The following is a 21,001-nucleotide window of genomic DNA, read 5'->3' on the forward strand; positions in this document are numbered from 1 at the left end:
TAAATTATTTTTAAATCTAGTAAAAAAATTAAAGGCAAAAATATTAAAAATAACAATAGCTACATCCTATACTCTGAATGTGACCCCAGAAATTTATATGTTTAAACTTAATCCCCAGTGTGAGAGTATTAAGAGGTAGGGCCTGTTGGAAGGGACCTACCCTCATAAATCAGATTAGTACCCTTATAAAAGAGGCTGAGGGAAAGATGTTTTACCCTTCCACCATGCACATATAAAAGATATCATTTATGAGGAATAGGCCATAAATCCAACACTAAATCTACTGATGTCTTGATCTTGGACTTCCAAAATTTCAGAACTGTAAGCAATAAATTTCTGTTGCTTACAAATTATCTAGTCTAAGATACTTTCTTTTAGCACTAAAATAAACTAAGGTGCTATAATAATTTATTGATGGATTATTTTCTTCCATTTGTGCTGATATAACAGAATATACAGACTGGGTAATTTATACATTAAAAACAGAAATGTATTTCTCAAAGTTCTGGAGGCTTAAAAGTCCAAGATAAAGACAACAGCATTTGGTGAGGATTATTATCTGATTCTAAGATGGTTCCTTGATTAGTATGTCCTCTGGGGGTGAGAAACTCTGTCCTCACATGGCAAAAGACAAAAGGGCAAAAAGAGGCAAACTTATTCTGTCAAGCCCTGTTATAAGGACACCTAATTTATTTCATGAGAGCTGAGCTGTCATGATTCAATTACATACCAAAGGCTACATGAATTTTGGAAGGGACAAAAACATCTATGTCATAGCATTCCATCCTTCCCCCCCTGCAAATTTATGTCCTTGTCACATACAAAATACATTCATTCCAATAGGCCTAAGTGTTAACTCATTCCAGAACAAACTTTAAAGTCAAAGTCCAGAGTCTAATCTAAATCAGATATGAGTTAGATCCAAGGAACAATGCATCCTTAGGCAAATTTCCCTCCAGCTATGAGCCTGTGAAATAAAATTATGTGCTTCCCAAACACAATGGTAGTACAGGCATAGGACAGACCTTCCCATTCCAAAAGAGAAATAGGCAAGAATAATGGAATAACAAATTCTAAGTAAGGCCAATGCCCAAGAGAAAAAAACAAAATTAAATGTTGAGGCTTGAGAATAATCTTTGACTCCGTCCCACCTTCCAGACACAATGGAACAGGAGTTGGGGCCGCCAAGGACCTGGGTAGCTCTGCACTCATGGCTTTGCTGGGAATAATCCATGCTACCCTCATGGGTTGGAGCTGGGTTTCTGCAACTATCCTAGGCTGACAGGGCATGCTAGAGGCTTTACCTTAATAGGTTCTCAGAGGTAGCTCTGTACCTACTGCTCTACTAAGCATTGCCCTGGTGGGGACTCTCTGCAGAAGCTCTGTCCCCATGCCAAGTCTCTGCCTGGGCCTAAAGCTCTCCAAGACATCCTTTGAAATCTAGGTGGGGGAAGCCATGCCTTGTGAAGTTTATGTGCCTACAGAATCAGTATTCCATAGATACCACCAAGGCTTTCTATTTCCTCTCTAGCAGTGGCTTGAGCTGTTCATCATCCCACTTGAGCCACACCTGGGGTGGCAAGAAGTGCTGTATTGGAATGGGGAAGAGCAGAAATCTGAGTCAGCTCAAGACAGGGAGCCCTGAGGTCCCATAAGTACCATGGGCCCCTCTCTCAGAGCTGTTCTGCCACCAAAAACAGTACTGTGGGCCTACGATAGGTGTGGCAGCATCAAAATCTCTAAAATACCTTCAGGGTCATTTTTCCATTGCCTTGATGAATAACACCTGGCTTCCTATTATCCATATTAATTCCTTAGCAAATCTTGGTCACACCCTTAATTTTCTCTCCCAAACACACTTTTCTATTCTTTACATGGCCAGGCTCAGAATTTTACAAATCTTTATGTTTTGCTTCTCATTTGATTATAAATTAAATTTTCAAATCATTTCTCTCTTCTCACATTAGAAACCTTCTCACTATAAGGAATCAAGACAGGACATGCATCATCTTAAACACTTTTCTGCTTAGAGATTTCTTTTGTCAAATATCCTTGTTCATTGCTCTTAAGATCCAGCTTCCACAAGGTCCTAGGATATAAACATAATTTAGCAAAGTTCTTTGCCACTTTATAACAAGTGTGGCTTTTCCTCCAGTTTTCAATACTTTGTTCTTCATCTCTTTCTAAGACCTCAACAAATTGCCTTTACTGCTCATATTTCTACCAATACTCTGATTAGGACAATTTAAGTAACCTCTAAGAAGATTCAAGCTTTCCCGTGCCTTTCCTCTTCTTCTGATCCATCACCAGAATAGTCCTTTATGGCTTAGCCTCTACCTGCTACCTAGTTCCAAAGCCACTTTCAAATTTTTAGGTATTTGTTATAGGAACACACTACTTCTGAGTAGTGAGTACCCATTTCTGTCTCTGTCCATTTGTGTAGCCATAATGAAATACCTGACACTGGGTACTCTAGAAATAATAGAAATTTATTTCTCACTGTTCTGAGGCTAGGAAGTCCAAGATCAAGGCACTGGCATCTGGTAAGGGCAGCTACCTGCTTTCTGGATGGCACTGAATGCCGTATCCTTTGGAAGGAAGAACACTATGTCTTTACATGGAAGAAGGTAGAAGGTCAAAAAGAGACAAAATCCCTTTGGCAAATTCTTTTATTGGTCCCCTAATCCCATTTATGGGAGCAGAGCCTTCTTGACTCAATCACTTGCCAAAGGCCACAGCTCCCAATTGCATTGGGGATTAAATTTCAATATGAATTTTGGAAGAGACAAACCGAGCTTAAAATTAGCAGAAGGAAGGAAATAATAAACATTAGAGCAGAAATTAAAAAAATAAAGACCTGAAAGATAATAGAAAGCATCAACAAAAAAAGCTTCTTTCAAAAAAATAAACAAAATTGACAAAACTTTAGGTAGACTAACCAAGTAAAAAAGGGAGAAAACTCAGAAAAATAAAAATACGAATGAAAGAGGAAACATTAAAAATGATACCACAGAAATACCAAGGATTGTAAGAGAGTCCTATAAATGATTATATACCAATGAATTGGATAACCTAGAAGAAATAGATAAATTCCTAGAAACATTCAACCTACCAAGAATGAATCATGAAGAAATATAAAATCTGAACAGACCAATAATGAGTAAGTGGATTGAATCAGTAATCGAAAACATCTCAATAAAGCAAAACTCAGGACAAGATGATATCACAGGTGAATTCTGTCAAGCATCAAAGGCTAATTAATATCAATCCTTCTCAAAATTTTTGAAAAATTGAAGAGGAGGGAACACTTCTAAACTCATTATATGAGGCTAAGTTTACTTTAATAGCAAAGGCAGATAAAGATACTATAAGGTAAGAAAAGTACAGGCCAAATTCCTGACAAATGCAGATGCAAGAATCCTCAACAAAATACTATCAAACTAAATTCATTAGCACAATAAAAGAATCATATATGGAGTATGGCTTTTTAAATCCAGCAAAATAAGTCACATATAGTTACAGACAGTATTTTTTCTATTAACAAAAGAACACAGAGGTCAGATACAAGTGTTTAAAGCTCTACAGCTTCCTCCAAGTTCTTCTTTCTTCCAGGTCGCAGTACCATTAGATTTTATAAAATTACAAATAAGGTCAATACCACTACAAAATAAGTGAGGAAATTGGGAGCAAATGTACCAGATGGAGTTCAAATGGGCCCCATTGCACAAATTCAAAATGTACTCATTTATCAAACTTAAACACAACATAAATAATTATTCAGCAAATTAGAAAAGAAGTAATTGCAGTAGAGATCAGGTTGTTGTACAGAATCACAAAATAATTTAATATATTTTCTTTTAAGAATAAAAATTGTATTGGTAGAATATTTTCTACTGTCATGTTGAGAAATGCATAACATAAAATCAATTTTGGCTAAAGAATTTGAAGAGTTAAATGTACATTATATGACACATTATCTTATAAAATTTTAAAATATATTTTCACTCTTTGTAGAAAAAACAGAAACCCATGCACTTGACCTTCTATTCAAATTATTATGCTGCAGAGGATTTATGTTACTGAAAACATTCAACCTCAGTAGCTGATTTTATCTTTAATTCCCAAGAAATTTTATTAGAATCATGAGCAATAAAAATATAATTGTATTATTATCAGTAATCCTGAGTTTTAGTAGTGGTTTTCTTTTCTTTTAACTGCTCTGAAATTGAGCAGAAATTTAACTCTTTTGAACTTCACTTTCCTACTCTAAAGTAACAATACTTATACCATAAGCCTGCGTGAAAAAAAAATAGTATAATGATATAAGTGAAGAAAGTGAAGAAAACTAATATAGTAGTTATTCAAAATATATGCATTTATGTTTATATGCATATATTCATTCAAGTTTTGCCTTACTCTATAATAAATTTGGAAGAGCCTATAAGAATTAAAACTAAAAATAGAATGTTAAGTTTGGAGAAACAAAAGTGTGGATCAGAAAAAAAAATAGGTCAAGTTGGGGAAAGATGAATAATACACAATTGAACAGATCTTAAGGACTTATATAAACCATATAGCTGAGTCATATATTTTGCTCTGTTTCCTGAAAGTTGAAGTAAAAAAGGGTAGTATATTTAGCGATATGGTTTTGATTAGTCATTCAAGGAAACTGCATTGTTTTCTTGCAGTTAGCTCTAAAATCATTTAGTTTTTTTACAGAGTCCATCAGAAACAGGGGGAAGCACTAAGCTACATAACAGATAATAAGCAATGAGCAATCACCTGACAGGCTGGAACAAGAATGGATCTTATAGTAACTCTCTAAGAAACCTATCATCTCATTAAAATGCAAATTATTGAATGAAGTTCTGTAGGGCTCCAATACTAGATGGTTCAACTTTTGCCTTTTTGTTGATATATTATGAGCTAACAATGAGTCATAGGCTATCTAGAGGGGTAAAGGACCTATATGTTCTTAACTCCCACAATTATTACCTTTCCAATGAAGCTTTCAAAAACAACTGGACCTCGAACACTTTGCAGTACATTACCTGAGATGGGCATTAATGCCTGGAGTACAAAAAGTCTGATTTATTGTGTTTAACAAAACTTGGATGCTTTAGAGATCAAAGAATATATAGAAATTTAGAAAATGCTATAAGACTCCCAATATGATTAAATAGATGTTTTAAAATAATGCTTAAAAACAAGGAGTAATTTTATAATTGATAAACAAATTAGTATCAAATTTATCCATGCTTTGGAAGAGTCTTCTACTGGGAAGCCAGAGTGTATGAAATATAATTGATTATTTGAGAGACTAATTTAGTAAATATAATATATACTACCAACAAATCACTCTTGATAAATGCATATATTACTACTTGAACAAAAATTAATAGTTTTCTTTTGACACCTGTGCCCTCATTACCTTGTCATGATCAAATACTGCTTCCTGTCATACCATTGAAAACAAAGAGAATGCCTGGTGCTTTAGAAAAAAAATACCGGACAAGAACATGTAAAAGCCAAATTAGAGCTCTGCGTCTCCCAACTGTCTGTGTGACTTTGGGTAAGTCAATTACCTAAACTTTAGTTTAAGTCTTCATCAAAAAACTAGGACCTCAAATTTTCTTATATTCAATTTTTTTTCTAAGTTTAGCAATTAATAAATTACTAATCTTATGAAGGCCTAACATAAGTACAGATTCTTGACTAAAGCTGAGGGCCAAAGGAGGAAATTAGATGAAAATATGTATAGAAGACAGTATAATTTGAAGGCAGAGTGTTTAAAAGACTCACTAAAGAACATACTAAAGAAGCCAGTTTGAGATTTAACAAAGAATACTGTATGGATGCAGTCTTGAGATTGTGAAGAAAGATATTAAAATCACAAATCACGTTTATAATAATCATAACCTAATTTTTTTTTAGTCAGTTTAGGACAGCTAATTCAGTTGTTTTCAGCATATTTGTTGGATGAGGTCAAAGTTGTGAGTTAAATGTAAACACAATCCATTTATAGGATAATTCCTCTTTTTCTTTGTTGGCTTAAAGTCAATTTTATCTGATATGACAATGGCTATACCTCACAATGTCACTAATCATCAGGGAAATGAAAATTAAAACCACAATGAAATATCACCTTATCCCAGTTAGAATGGTTTTTATTAAAAGTCCCAAAACAATAGATACTGTTGTGGATGCAGGGAGAAAGGAACATTTATACACCCTTGGTGGGACTGCAAATTAATACAACCCCTGTAGGAAACAGTATGAAGCTTCTTCAAAGAACTAAAAGTAGAACTATCATTCGATCTGGTAATTCAATTATTGGGTATCTACCCAAAGGAAAAGAAGAATTTTCCTCAAAAAGACACATGCACTCAAATGTTTATTGCAACACAATTCACAATTCCAAAGATGTGGAATCACCCAAGTGCCCATCAGTTTATGAGTGGATTAATAAAATGTGGTATATGTATACCATGGAGTACTACTCACACATAAAAAGATGAATTCATAGCTTTTGCATCAATCTGGATGGAACTAGAGACCATTCTAGTGAAGTATCTCAAAAATGGAAAACAAACACCACACGTATTCACTATTACATTGGAACTAAGCAATGAGCATAGAGGGAAGTAAAACTCAGTGGAAATTAAGCAGAGGGGAGAGGGAAAGAGGGGAGGGGTAAAAACATACCTAATGTGTACAATGAACATGATTTGGGTAATGGGCACACCTATTAGATGTGACTCAAACATTACAAAAGCGATCCATGTAACCTAAAACATTTGTACTCCCTTAATATTTTGAAATTAAAAAATAAACACATTCCAGTTAGTTTGAAAAAGAATAAATAGATGTTCTTTTATTTAAGGGCAGCCACTGTGGAAGCTACAGCAGACACTGGACAAAGTGTGAAGAAATCAAGGCAAGCCATTTCAAATAATACAATGATTTGTGACTATTAAATGCCTCCATACTGATGATATCATTACATGCATATCAAGGGATATTGAAGTATCATTAAGAACATGTAAAAGGCTATTACAGATTAGTTTGCAAAGAATTAATTTCAAATGAAATATTTGGGAAAAACATACTCTGTGCCAGATTATAGAAAAACTAAAAAAAAATCTCAAATTCTTCCCATTTTTGATTATATCCCCTTTGTAATGTGACTTTTTTTGCTTTTCCTGTAAAGTTGTGGAATCTTTCCCTCTGCTTTTTCCTATACCTTTCAATTTGGGCTTGATTATTTGACTTGGATTTGATCAGTAGGACATTAGCAAACCTGACATAAGAGGTTTAAAAAGCACTTGTGCATTGGGGTTTATTCCCTATTTCTGTTTTGGGATCCCAGAGTCAGATGGAGTTCCAGGGCTGGCCTCATAGGTGCTGGAGATGTGCCCAGTTTCTCTCACTGCCCTAGAAACCACAAACTCATGTTAGTGAAGCCCTTCAGAGCATGACCAAGAAGAATCCAGACAACCCTTAATAGAAAATACAGGAATCCAGGACAGCAATTAATATGGGTATAGGCTAGAGAATCTCAATAATTTGAGAATTGTAAAAACAAACATACTCTATAAGATATATCTTATTAAATTATGATTTCACTAGGTGCATATCCTTTAACTAACATAAGGAAAGAGATATTGCAAAGACTAATCAAGCAATTAATCTGCAAATTAATCTTAACTTTTTTGTTATAATTTTGGTCATATAGGCAAGTCACTTAATATTCTAAACCTCGCCTAATTGATCTCCTAGCCATAGGAGGTCAGGTCTTGACCTTGAAGTTATAATCTGCAAGGACTATCTACTTAGAACTTAAATCTGATTATGATAATTCTCAGGTTTAAAAAATAAAAATCTGGTTCCTTTTGTTGACAGCAGAGGTATAAGTGTTTGGTTTTAGTCTGAATAGGCTTTGATTAAGTAAAACATTAGATGGCAATAAAAATGAACACCAGTAAGCAGAAACTGCTCTATTTGAATAATAGGTGAGACTAGAAATGAACTCACTATTTTGTGGATGTATTTAGAGAGATTACCATAAAGTACACTTTGAAAATAATCTGGTAAGAAATTACATTTCAAGATCTTTCACATGGCCAGTGAGATTTAAGCTCCTCTGTAGCCTCATCTCTAGCAACTTTCTGTCTTGCATTCCACACTTCACTAGTGCCAAACTATATGTAGCTCCTGAAAAGCAGCATGCCATTTCAGACCTCCACATCTCTACTTTTGCTATATTGATTCTTCTGGTTTAATAATCTTTCCCTTCTTTAGAATAATTTCTAGTAGTCTTTTAATGTAAACTTTAGGTGTACACTCCTTCCCTAACTCTGGATGACTTGCATGCATCCCTATAAACCTGAGTCAGATCTATGTCACACTGTTTTTGAGTTTTCTTTTACATATTTTTAAAAAGAACATATATGTTTTTAAGAGCAGAGCTGTGTGTTACCAATTTCTAGGACATGGAAAATTTTTGATGGCCTATGAATGTTTGAGAATAAAACCTTGAGTTAGAGCAAGTATTTTAAGTAAATAAAATGGTCTGAGAAGTGTGAGGAATGAAATTTCATCACAAAATATCTACTCTCTCTGCTCTGCCAACCTGCCATTCTAAAAAGTACATTCTCTTCTAAGAGATTCATTCTTTTGATAATTAAAGTTTTACTGGCCTACAAGAATCCATTATGCCCCTGGAAGGAGGAATGCTTTGATTCTCCTCTAATATTTCAGTGTGATTTAGTTTACAAGTACGAACTTTTTGAAAATATCAAGATCAAGCTGAAATGACATAAATAGATGGAAGGGAGAATTAAAGGTTACAAGGAGAAAAGTATTCCAAAGAAAAATAACGTATTGAATTAGAGATGAAAAAATCTAACAGTTATGTCGTATGCATTAGAATGACCACAGATTTGGTTAAAAACTAGAATTTTGCATATCAGCAACCTTGACTCAAATTTATGTTTCTCAGACAATATCATGGCAACTACGTTTCAGCTGTAAGACAGAGATGGGAATTCATTTTCAGCATGCAATCTAGAAGTTATGATTCTTGCAAAACGGAGCATTATTATAAAATCTCCCCATGTGTGGCTAAGGACATTGAATGTGGAATGCATGCTCTGATTACACTCAAAGCTGTCTCAGTTATGTAAAAGAAGGAACTGACACTTTTGAAGTACATTTTGAAGAAAGTAGACCTCACTGGAGGAATTTTCTGTTAGTTAAAAAACTTGGAATTATTATAGAAAGATACAATTTTAAGTAGAAACGAGGGCCTTATTTCTTCAACTACAAATTGCTATGATACTGGAATATCCTGAAACTCAATGAAGAGATCCAGCAGAATTTGAATAATATAATCAGAAACTAAATCTGGAATACTTTGAAACTGAATCAGTTCTCCTAGTTGCATTTACCAAAGGGGTTTTTCCAATTTCTTGGAAGGAAAAGCAAGAAATTCAAATTTTATTGCATCTTATATTTATAGATTTCTGTTAACCGAATATTGAACCATATGTAGTATCATTCTATATGTCTTGCCTATTTATTCTCAATTGATTCTCTTGGTGTTTTTATAATGTCTTAAATTAAAGAATATTTTTTATATAGAGCAGTGGTTCTCTTATCACATATTAAGATCACTTGGGGAATGTTTATAAATTACTAATGCTAACATCAGAATTCTGATTTAATTGATCTACGTAGGTACTATTCATCTGATATATTTTGTAAATGGCCCCAGTGACTCTAAAGTACCTCCATGGTTACTCTGTTTTATAGGAATTCTCAGACAAGGAAGACTTAACATGATGATGGCAGTTATAAGATTCAGGTCTTAAGCAGAACACAAAAACTTATAGCATGAGATCTTAAACGATCTTATTTTCATCTACATGCTTTTTAAGTTATAGTTATACTTGATATCCTCCGAGACATTAAATCTTTAGTCACAGAGCACCTTAGGTTCAAATAAGTATGTTTTTTCTACAGCAGAGATTGCACATGCCCAGAATGTGACAAAAAAAATTGTCATTAAATAGTTTAGTATTTATAGGGAAAAAAACAGAGCTAAAGGTGTATTAGTGAAGAGGATAAGAAATCAAGATTTTTAAGAAATTGGTTCTTATCTAAACAAGAGAGGCAGGATATTGGAATGGAGGGTTGCTAATGGATTGTTAGAATATATAAAAGAACCTAAGTAATATAAAAATAAGAAAACAGGATGATTAATAAATAGCAGAACAAATTCAACCTTAAGCACAAGCACATTTATAAAAATACTATAACGCAGGGTTAGGAGTAGCCTAATATCTCATCTAATACTATGGATTTAAATCTAAGGTGCACAGAGAACACAGATGATCCCCATTGAAAAACCCACTGGATTTTTCCTTAACTCTTTAAAAATTAACTTTTCAATTGTAAGTCTAAAAGAATCTTTATGTTAGAACATGTTAGATATTTAGGTTTATTTAAACCTAAAGACTTCCACATGGTGGCAGTAAGAAGCTGTTACATTCAAGAAAAAGAACTGGCAAATGCTTTGTATCTCCATGTATTGGAAACCTCTGCTATGATATTCTAGGGAATTCAGAATCATTGTGAATAACCCATTTTTAAGTTGCCCTCTGCATTTTAAGTTGCCCTATGCATTGGTACACATATGTTACAACTCTGAGTATATGGTAAAACCAAGAACATCTGGTATCCACAGTGAGAAAAGACATCAAGATTTTTACACTTTCTGCCTCTGCCTACCTTTCCAGTGGTGTTATTTGCCAATTCCATGAACAGCACTTGTGCTATAATACAATTTCAGCGCTCTGCCTTATCTTTATGACTCTTATTAAGCTTTCACCAGGCCTGGAACGTCACTTACTCCTTCCTTCACATGACTAAATTCTACTCTTCATTTGGGATGAGCATAAGGAATCCCATTTCTCTCCATTTCAATTAGGTATTCTGCACATTAATGTTTGCCTGGTTATATGCTTAGCACTACCATAATGCTTGTTACCCAGTATTTTAATCATCTGATTCTCTGGTATAATAATAGTTTGGCTAAGATTTTTTTATCTCTGAAATATCTTAGCACCCATAAGAACTCTAACTCAAAAATTACTCAGTTCACAAACCTTAATTTAGATTTGTTTTTCCCTATTAAATAATCTAATGGAATCTAGTAATTATTTTCATTATGCCACTTCTAACAATTATAATTACACAGTTTTTCCATCATCACATCTTTAATGTCTCTCTTCAGACTCTAGCCTTTGTGACGGTAAACACCATGGCTGTTTTATTTCTTGTTCTATCACCAACCACTACCACAGTTCCTAACACATAGGAAACATAAATTTGCTATATGTCAGACATTTACTCTTGTTAAATAATTAAATGAATGAATGAATGAAAAAATATATGAATTAAGGAATGAAGAGATAATATGAAAGATAAAGTTGAGTTGATTATCTGATAATTCAATAAAATAATTATAAACTACTGTAAATAATTGACAAGGATTATTTCATAATCAGATAGGCCATTCTTTTTTGCCTCTCATACTTTAATTATTCTTTATTAAGTATATCCATCATGAATTTCCTGGATCCCTAGAGGATTTACAAATTCCTGAAGATTATGCATATTTTCAGTGAAGTATAAGTGATCAATAGTTTATTTAATTAGTTTTGAGTGGGCCTGATCCTATCATATCTAAAATCCAGTTCTTTGCCTTCAACAAAAGTTACTTAAAAGTGAAAAACATAAGTTGATAGTCAATTTATGCAGATATCTATATTCTCATGTTTATTTGGATAAACAGAATACATATGTCACATTTCTTGATGCTATGGATTGCATGTTCATGTCTCTTCCAAAATTCATGTTAAAACTTAATCTTAAACTGTATTAAGATGTGGGGCTTTTAGGAGGTGATTAGGCCATGAGAGCTCCACACTCATAGATGGGATCAGTGACCTTATAAAAGGGTTTGAGGGAGTGAGTTTGATTCTTTTAGACCTGTCTTCCGACATGTAAGAACACAGCATTTGCCTCTTGTGCCATTTGAGGACACAGTAAAAAGGCTCATTCTTGGAAGCATAGACTAAGCTTTCACCAGACACTAAACCAGCCAGTGCTCTGATCTTGGACTTCCCAACATTCAAAACTATGAAAAATTAAATTTCTGTTCTTTATAAATTACTCATTTTCAGGTATTTTTTTAAACAGTGGCATTAACATACTTGAGCAGGAAAAAACTAATACAATTTGCTGAAGTAATACTGTACCCTTTGCTTTAATAGATATTTATAAATGCTTTTGTATTCCAGGCTTAATACTTATCTTGTCTTAGGTATTGTCATATATAGCTAAAAGTGGGTGGTTGGTGTACAGATGGAAATGTAGCACTGTTTTATCAAGATATATACATAAAGGGTCCTGAGTCAGAGGAAGGGGAGATAGAGGGAACCTTGTAGTAATAGGGGTAATGGTTATATAGCTATGAGAAACATTCTCTCCCACCCCCATCCTGCCAACAAGTACAGTCATCACAGATGCAGTTCAAAGAGAATTGTGATAAATCTACATACAATTTCTAGAGAGAGGGTCATCTAATTGAGGGAAGAAATTTGAAGGAGTAGGTTGAGAACTTGAGAACTGAGATGTTTGGAGCCAGAAGATCCCAAGAACAGCCTGGAGACAGGACTTGAAGAAAGTATGAGGACATAGCTACTGGGCTAGTATACATACCAGGCTTTCACACAGCTGAAAGGACACCAATTTGCAATTGCACAAACTTCACATCCCACTGATTTATTGTGCAACTTTAGAAAAAAATATTTATTCTTCTAGGGCCCAGTTTCTTCTTTGATAATGTAAGGATAATAGCATTACCAAGAGCTTTTATGAATATATTAATAGTAGGGACATGAGGGACCCTTGATAAAAATTTCATTTCCTTTCCCTCCCATATAAGGTAAAAGTCATAACTTCAAGTTTGTTCTTATTCGCTCTAAGAACTGAACTGATTCTACAGACTCTATTTAGTTTTCCATAATTACCTGTGACTGATTTTCTTATTTATTTATTTATTTTGAGACAGAGTCTCACTCTTTTGCTGGGGCTAGAGTGCAGTGGTATCATCATAGCTCACAGCAACTTCAATCTGCTGGGCTCAAGTGATCTTCCTGCCTCAGCCTCCCAGGTGTCTAGGAGTATAGGTGCACATCACAATGCCTAGATAATTTTTCTATTTTTAGTGGAGATGGGGTTTTCACTCTTGCTCAGGCTGGTCTCAAACTCCTGAGCTCAAGCAATCCTCTGGCCTATAGGTGTTAGCCACCCCACCCCAGCCTTGGGACTGATTTTCATTGAGAATGTATTCTTAGTCAATGGTTGAAAAGTAAGTAGATCCTTTTACAGGCTGCTGAGGGTTGGAATAAGTGCTGGTAATAATAGCATATGCCTATTTCCCTTTAAGCATGTTGACAGTATTTTAAAATGCCAGGTATTAATTGTTGTAACACTTCACCTAAATGTTGTACAGGTTAGGCTTTTCACTGAGAACCTATCCTAAGTACATGCATTACTGATCCTGAAAACAAAGGAAACTGTGATTCTACATTCCCTATCGCAGTTGTTGACATCCACCTTCTTAAACAAAATACTCTAGGTGGTAGCCAATTGAGATTAAGAATGGAGGACACTCAAGGTAATCTGTAGAAAAGAAACTTTAGCAATAAAGCAGAGTAGCTGATCTTAACAATAAAAAAAAGAATGGAAACAATAATGAAGGACAAAGTGACGTTGTGGAATCCAATATACCCTCTCTACTCCCACAGAGAAAGCACCTAACAACAAAATGCTTCCTTATCTGTACTTTAAACTTAATACAATGCTTTTCCTCAGTTTATGAAATATTTCTTGTAACTTATGTACTCTTTGACAAATAATAATGATCTCAAAATGAAATAAATTGTTTAAGGGGGAAATATAGCAACAACCAAAGTATTAAGCTAGCTTGTAAGCCTGCATTCACTTTTGTAGTGACAATCATGTTGAAATCCCAAGAACTTGCTGGGGAATTAATGTTTAAAGATTTTTAAAAATAAATCCCATTCTTGGTTATACATGCCATTTTGATAGCTATTTCTTATACTTTTTTACAATTTAGTAACACAGATGATTCTAATGTAAGGTTAATCTTGGAAATCTCTGATTTGTTTATCATTTCTATCTATCACACAGGAGACATTTGGGGAAGAAATGATTAAAATGATTAGGTAGTAGAAAATTACTAAGTTAGGTTACTGCTCAGGTCCTTGGAGGTAAACTTGAGTATGCAGGGCTAGCCTGAGGGGAATTAAGTAGAAGCAAATCAAAGAGATAGGAGCACTCATATAGTTTTGCTAGAACTGCAAACTAGTAAAACCTCTTTGGAGAATAGTATGGAAATACCTCAAAGAACTAAAAGTAGAACTATCATTTGATCCAGCAATCCCACTACTAGGTATTTTATTCAAAGGAAACAAAGACATTTTATTAAAAAAGACACCTGCACTCAAATGTTTATGGCAGCACAATTCACAATTGCAAAGATGTGGCAACAACACACTTGTCCATCAATACAGGAGTAGATTAATAAAATGTGGTATATATATATCACAGAGTAATACACAGCCATAAAAATGGTGAACTAGCACCTCTTGTGTTAACCTGGATGGAACTGGATATCATTCTTCTAAGTGAAGTATCACAAGAATGGAAAAGCAATCACCACCACGTACTCACCAAATTGGAACTGATTGATCAGCACTTATGTGCACATATGGAAATAACATTCATTGTAAATCAAGCTGGTGGGGTAGGAAGGAGGGGATGGGGACATTCACACCTAATGGGTACAATGCACACTATCTGGGGGATGGGCACACTTAGAACTTTGACTCAAATGGTACAAAAACAATTTATGTAACCAAAACATTTGTACCCCCATAATATTCTGAAATAAAATTTAAAAAAGAAACAAAAAAATTGAAATCAATGATAGCTATGTAAAGCAAAACAAAACAAAACAAAACAACTATTACCTCATTTATAAAAAAGACATTATATAATTGGGAAGAAGTCTAATTTCACCCTCTTTAGAATTTTGCCCACAATTTATTTGTGAAATAAACAACAACAACAAAACAATAAGCAAACAAGAAAACTCAAGAGTTATTTAACTCAAATCTATAAATGCCACTAACATAAACACATGAATAATTTCATGATTTTAAGTCCTGGTATTTCTTCTTCCTCCTTTCATTCTTCTAGTACCATGGCTACTGCCTTAGTTTAGGCCTACAATACATTTTACATGTGATGTTGAAATATTCAAACTGATTCTCATTGTTTCTGTTTCCATTCTCTCCTATGTCTATTATCTCTACCACAATGATTTCAAAATGACTATTTGCTATCTCCAAATTCCTAAGCCTATCATACAACTTTATGATTTGATTTCTATTGATCTCTTTGGTTTTGCCCCTTGTCATGGCCACATGTATGCTCCACACTTACTGAACATGTACAGTTATTAAAACACAACTGATTTAGATTATGTTTTTAACCTCAATGTCTCCAACCTCATGCTACTTCCTCTTTCGGTCTTTCACTACACAGTCTATATATTTCCTCCTTTGAGAAACAGTCACTGATCACCCCTTAAATAAATCTGATCACTCTACTTTTTGTGCTATACACTATGTATTATGTTAAGATTTACTATGTAATAATCATCTTCTATATCTGATGATAGCCTGCATTGTCCTGCACCTCAATCAGTGGTATAAAATAGATCTATCAATCACAAAAAAATTCTTAATAAAATAACTGAGCTGATGCTTATGCCAATTGTAGAATTGATATTGCTTATTCTACTGAGATATCACACTAAATGAGGCAAGAAAATACATTCTGTATCTTTCCTACCACTGGTGTAGTTTATCTTTATTTTTCTGAATGAAAGCAGCTGTAATATATCCAGAGGGTTTAGGAGTATCTTTGTTGTAAAAAAGCTAGTCACTGAGTTCCATTTGTTCAAGGAAAAGCATACTTTAGAGCTGCTCTTTTTGAGTCATAATGGTATCAAGTTGATATTGTTGTTGCATGAATCAATAAAGAATAGTCTGATAATGGCAACACTCAATGGGGATACTTGCATAAATGCTCCGTTTTGTTGTATTGATGTGAAAAACTCTGATTCTCTTTCATTAAGGCTATTTCTGTACAGAGCATTGTGAATCACACACATGCACACACACACAAATCCATTTTCTCTCTCCATTCAAATTTTACTGCATCTCAAGAGCCTAGGATATTTTAGTATGGAGAAAAACAGCAAGAGAGAACCAGAGCTCTATGGTTGTTAAAATTATAAAATGATCAAAATATGTCACCATTATCAACCAACCTAAGTTACCCTCAGAAACTCCATTTTTTGGGTCAAAATAGAATTTAAAGGTTCTGAACATTTTGACATGACAGAGTGTTAATCTTCTAGAAAATAAAATTTAAAGACTTGTTTCATGTCTTTATGATACTGTAGAAATAGCATGAAAGAAACAAAATACTTGGAAGGAGAATATCTGGTTTTGAAACCTGACTTCAGAGACTTAGAAGCTATCTAATGTTTTAGCAAGTAATTTAATATCTCTGAAATTTATTTTCTGTATCTGTATGTAATAAAACTGACTTCAAGTTAGCTAGAAATTCAATGAGAGAGGCCGGGCATAATGGCTCACGCCTGTAATCCTAGCACTCTGGGAGGCCGAGACAGGAAGATTGCTTGAGGTCAGGAGTTCAAGACCACCCTCAGCAAGAGCGAGACCCTGTCTCTGCTAAATAATAGAAATAAATTAACTAGACAACTAAAAATAGAAAAAATTAGTGGAGAGTGGTGGCTCAGGCCAGTAGTCCCAGCTACTCAGGAGGCTGAGGCAGGAGGATCGCTTGAGCTCAGGAGTTTAAGGTTGCTGTGAGCTAGCCTGATGCCACAGCACTATAGCCCAGGTAACAGAGGAAGACTCTGTCTCAAAAAAATAAAAAAATAAATAAATACAAAGGAAGTTCAATAAAAGAACAAATGGGAAAGTATTTTACTATAAATCAGAAGGGATTACACATTAATCACTAAAGGTCTCAATATTAATAAGTCATGATTATCACCTATTAAAAAACAAATTTATAATTAATAGATCAATTATTATTATATTCTGAGTTGTGGTTCCCCACATTTTCAATCATGCAAAAATATTTTATAGTAGTATGAAAAATTGTTGTGGATTAACCCTTACAATAGCATTGATAGAGAAAGAGCATAATGGCAGAAAGTATTATAAATTTAATAATATGGAATTACAAAGCATTTTAATCAAAGTAGCATACATATATATTTTGGGCATATAGTAAACCAGTGTGTGTGTATATATACGTGTTTGTGTGCATGTGTGTGTATGTGAATATATATGCTTGATGGATGGAACGAATTTGTGAGCCACAAAGCCACTGTAGCTCAGCTCAGGAATTCTTGATTTGGAAGTCAGAAACAGCAGTGCTAGATGAATATGCATGAATAGATTGCATAAATCTATCTGCTTTAATTTTTAACAGTGTCCTTCCATGACTTAGTAATAGGCTAGTATGTCACAAATATAATAATACTTGAAGATTCCAGTTTCCTCAATACAATTAGATTGCTTTTGTTATCAAAGCAAAGTCCTGAAAAAGTATTTGATGCCTTATTTGAGATGTTTTAATAAAATGACTAGAGTAGTTCAATTTAGATCAATGGTATGTTTTATAAAGCAAAACTTGCCATAAATATGGATTGGATTTGCAACCAGATTCCATTAACTTATCTATGGGGAAGCAATTTTTAGAGATCTTTCTTTAAAATGTTTGTCCCACTCCAAAATTTTTCAGAATACTTTTGATATTTGTGTGAAAACCTTAAAAGAAAGTATGTGACTAGTTCTATATGCCAGTATTTTCTTATCTGAAGTCTAGAGAGTGACATGTAATGTCAGGCAATGTTATCTCTATCCTCTTAGCCACCCAGAGTCAAAATCTCAGTCATCTTAACATATTATTCTCTCTCTTACTTTTCATCCACCTGGCTCCAAAATGTATGTTTATGGATGTTATCTCTAATGTAGTCAAAGACATCCTGAATTGAATTCATAAACTGATTTAAGAATAACTGAAATCTTTACATTATTGAGTCTTCTAATTCATGAAGATGATTCCTCCATATATTTGAGTTCTCTTAAATATCTTCCATAAACTTTGTAATTTTCACATTGATAATTTATTACAAGGTACTTGATATTTTTGTGCTATTATAAATTTTTAAAATCATATTTTTGATATCTTTGTGCTACTGCTACATAGAAAAATTTTAATTTTTTATGTTAATGATGTTTTTCATGTCTTCTATATTCTTCCTGGTTATTTTTCTATTTGTTTTATTATATTAACTACCCAGGAATGTTTATGACTCACTCTAATTGTAGATTTCTTTATTTGTCCTTTCAGTTTATCATCTTTTTTTTTTTCCCTTGGACATTTTGAAATTGAATTATTGCCTGCATACAGATGTAGTGTTGTGTTATTATCCTTGTGGAGTAAATACATTATCATTTATGGCATGATTTTCTTGATATCTAGAAATGCCGATTGCTTCAATTTCTACTTCAATTTTCCTAAAAAAATACCAATAATTTTTTTTGGATAGGGTTTATACCTTTTTCATTCAATTTTACTATGTCTCACTTTTTAAGATTTAATACTTTAAGAAGCATATCACCTTTTAAGTTTGTAACCTTAGCTATTTCTAAGTATATTTTGTTCATTTGTGTTATTTATATATATGCTTATATTTAATATTGCATCTTGCTGTATTTCTTTCTATTCTACTCTGTTGTTACATGTGCTTTTTTTCTCCATTTTTGCCATATTTTTGGATTGATCAACAAGCTGTCTTACTCCACTATTTTTCATCTTTAACATTTTATGTAGTGTGTTAGTCTGTTTTATGTCGCTATAAAAAATACCTGAGGCTTGATAATTTATAAAGAAAAGGGATTTATTTGGCTTACAATTCTGTAGACTGTACAAGCTATGGTAAGGGTTTCAGGGAGCTTCCAACCAAGGCAAAAGGCAAAGGGGAAGCAGGTGTGACATGCATGGCAAGAGAATGAGCAAGACAGGGAGGAGGTGGTGCCAGGCTCCTTTAAATAACCAGCTTACACATGAACTAATAGAGAGAACTCATTCGTTACCATAAGGAGAGCAACAAGCCACCCCCCTCATGAGGGATATTCCCTCATGAGCCAAATATCTTCCACGTGGCTCCACCTCCAATACTGGGTATCAAATTTCAACATGAGATTTGAAATGGCCAAACATCCAAACCGTATCATGTAGATCTCTTACCTTTAAGTTATTATGCAAAAGATGCATCTTTTAGTTAGCCTAGTGTTACAAATAAAGATGACTTTTTATCTTTTCCTAACAATGTCAGAACCTTGGACAACTTTTGTGTTTATATCCTTCTACCTTTTATATTACTGTTGACATGAATTTTATTCTATTTGTAATAACCTCATAAGACATTATGACTGTTTTCAAGCAAACATTTACTTATTTTTATCTATATATCTATCTATATAGAGATAGTTTTCTTATTGCTTTCTATGCCTCCTTACAATTTTATTTTTATTTCTGTGATCATTTTCCTTCTGCCTAAAAAACTCTTAGCTTTTCTTTCCATTCAAATATGTTAGCAAAGTTTCTCTCAGTATTTGTTCTTCAAAGTTTCTTACATTATTTTTATTTTTTTATGACATTCAGAAACAGATCACTCAATACCTGGTTACATTTTGGGATCTGTCAGTTTTGGGTTCACCCATACTCCTGGGATGTAGCCTTCTAGGTATCCAGCTGGAAATCAGGATTGCTCTTGGTTCTTCTGTAAATGAGAAAAAAAAAAAAACACATTAAAACATTATAGAGTCTTTATAAGTTTTTCCCAGATAAGGAACAGAACAATAAACAGAAAAATTTAGTCAGATGATTTATTATAGCATTATCATATTAAAATATATAAAGTGTATATTTATTAAAAGTTAATATAGATAGCTTTTAATAAAAAGAATACGTAATCCTCAAAATAAAATATTTTTAAACTGAATTATATAAAAAGAGTAGAATAAATTTAAAAATATTTTACATAAAGATATCTGTATATCTTAATTTTTATTTTATATTTCAGTATATTTTCATGATTTCCCATTGCCCTATGGAAAATTTTCTCATTTTACATATCATATCTTTATTATTGATTTATTATTCCAAATATTTATCAATCTTCCTTTTTTCCATAAATATTTGATTTCCAACATACTGATTTCTTTGTCATAAAATAACATTTTTTCATACCTAAACTTTTCATTGGGATTTATTTTTATGATTTCTATTCTTGCTTTATATTAATAATAGCATCTTTATCTTATTAAATACATACATTACACCTATTTTATAATATATTATTGGTCCACCTGTTTCATTAATTATGGTGGAATACAAGGGTATATAATAATTAATTTATCTTTTTTTAAACAGTATTTGAACTACTCAGATGTCTAGCTATTTTGTCTTGTTGAGATCATGGTCCCCAATGCTATAAGCTACTTTGTCTCATATATAGTATCTAATGAAAAGAGGCTGATGGTCAACCATAGTCAATGTTAGTCTTGGTTTGAGTTCAAGGAGATGAGAGAGATTAATCTCTAAAGCAGGTAAACTAAAGCACAATAAACCCAATATTGATAATACCAGTTCGCTTCTCTTTAGTCAGAATTTTATGTTTAAGCTCTTATAGAGAAGAAGCAACAGAATGTGGTAATGTGTTCTGATTATA

Source organism: Microcebus murinus, chromosome 12 (assembly GCF_040939455.1).
Source record: "Microcebus murinus isolate Inina chromosome 12, M.murinus_Inina_mat1.0, whole genome shotgun sequence".
Lineage (NCBI taxonomy): Eukaryota > Metazoa > Chordata > Mammalia > Primates > Cheirogaleidae > Microcebus > Microcebus murinus.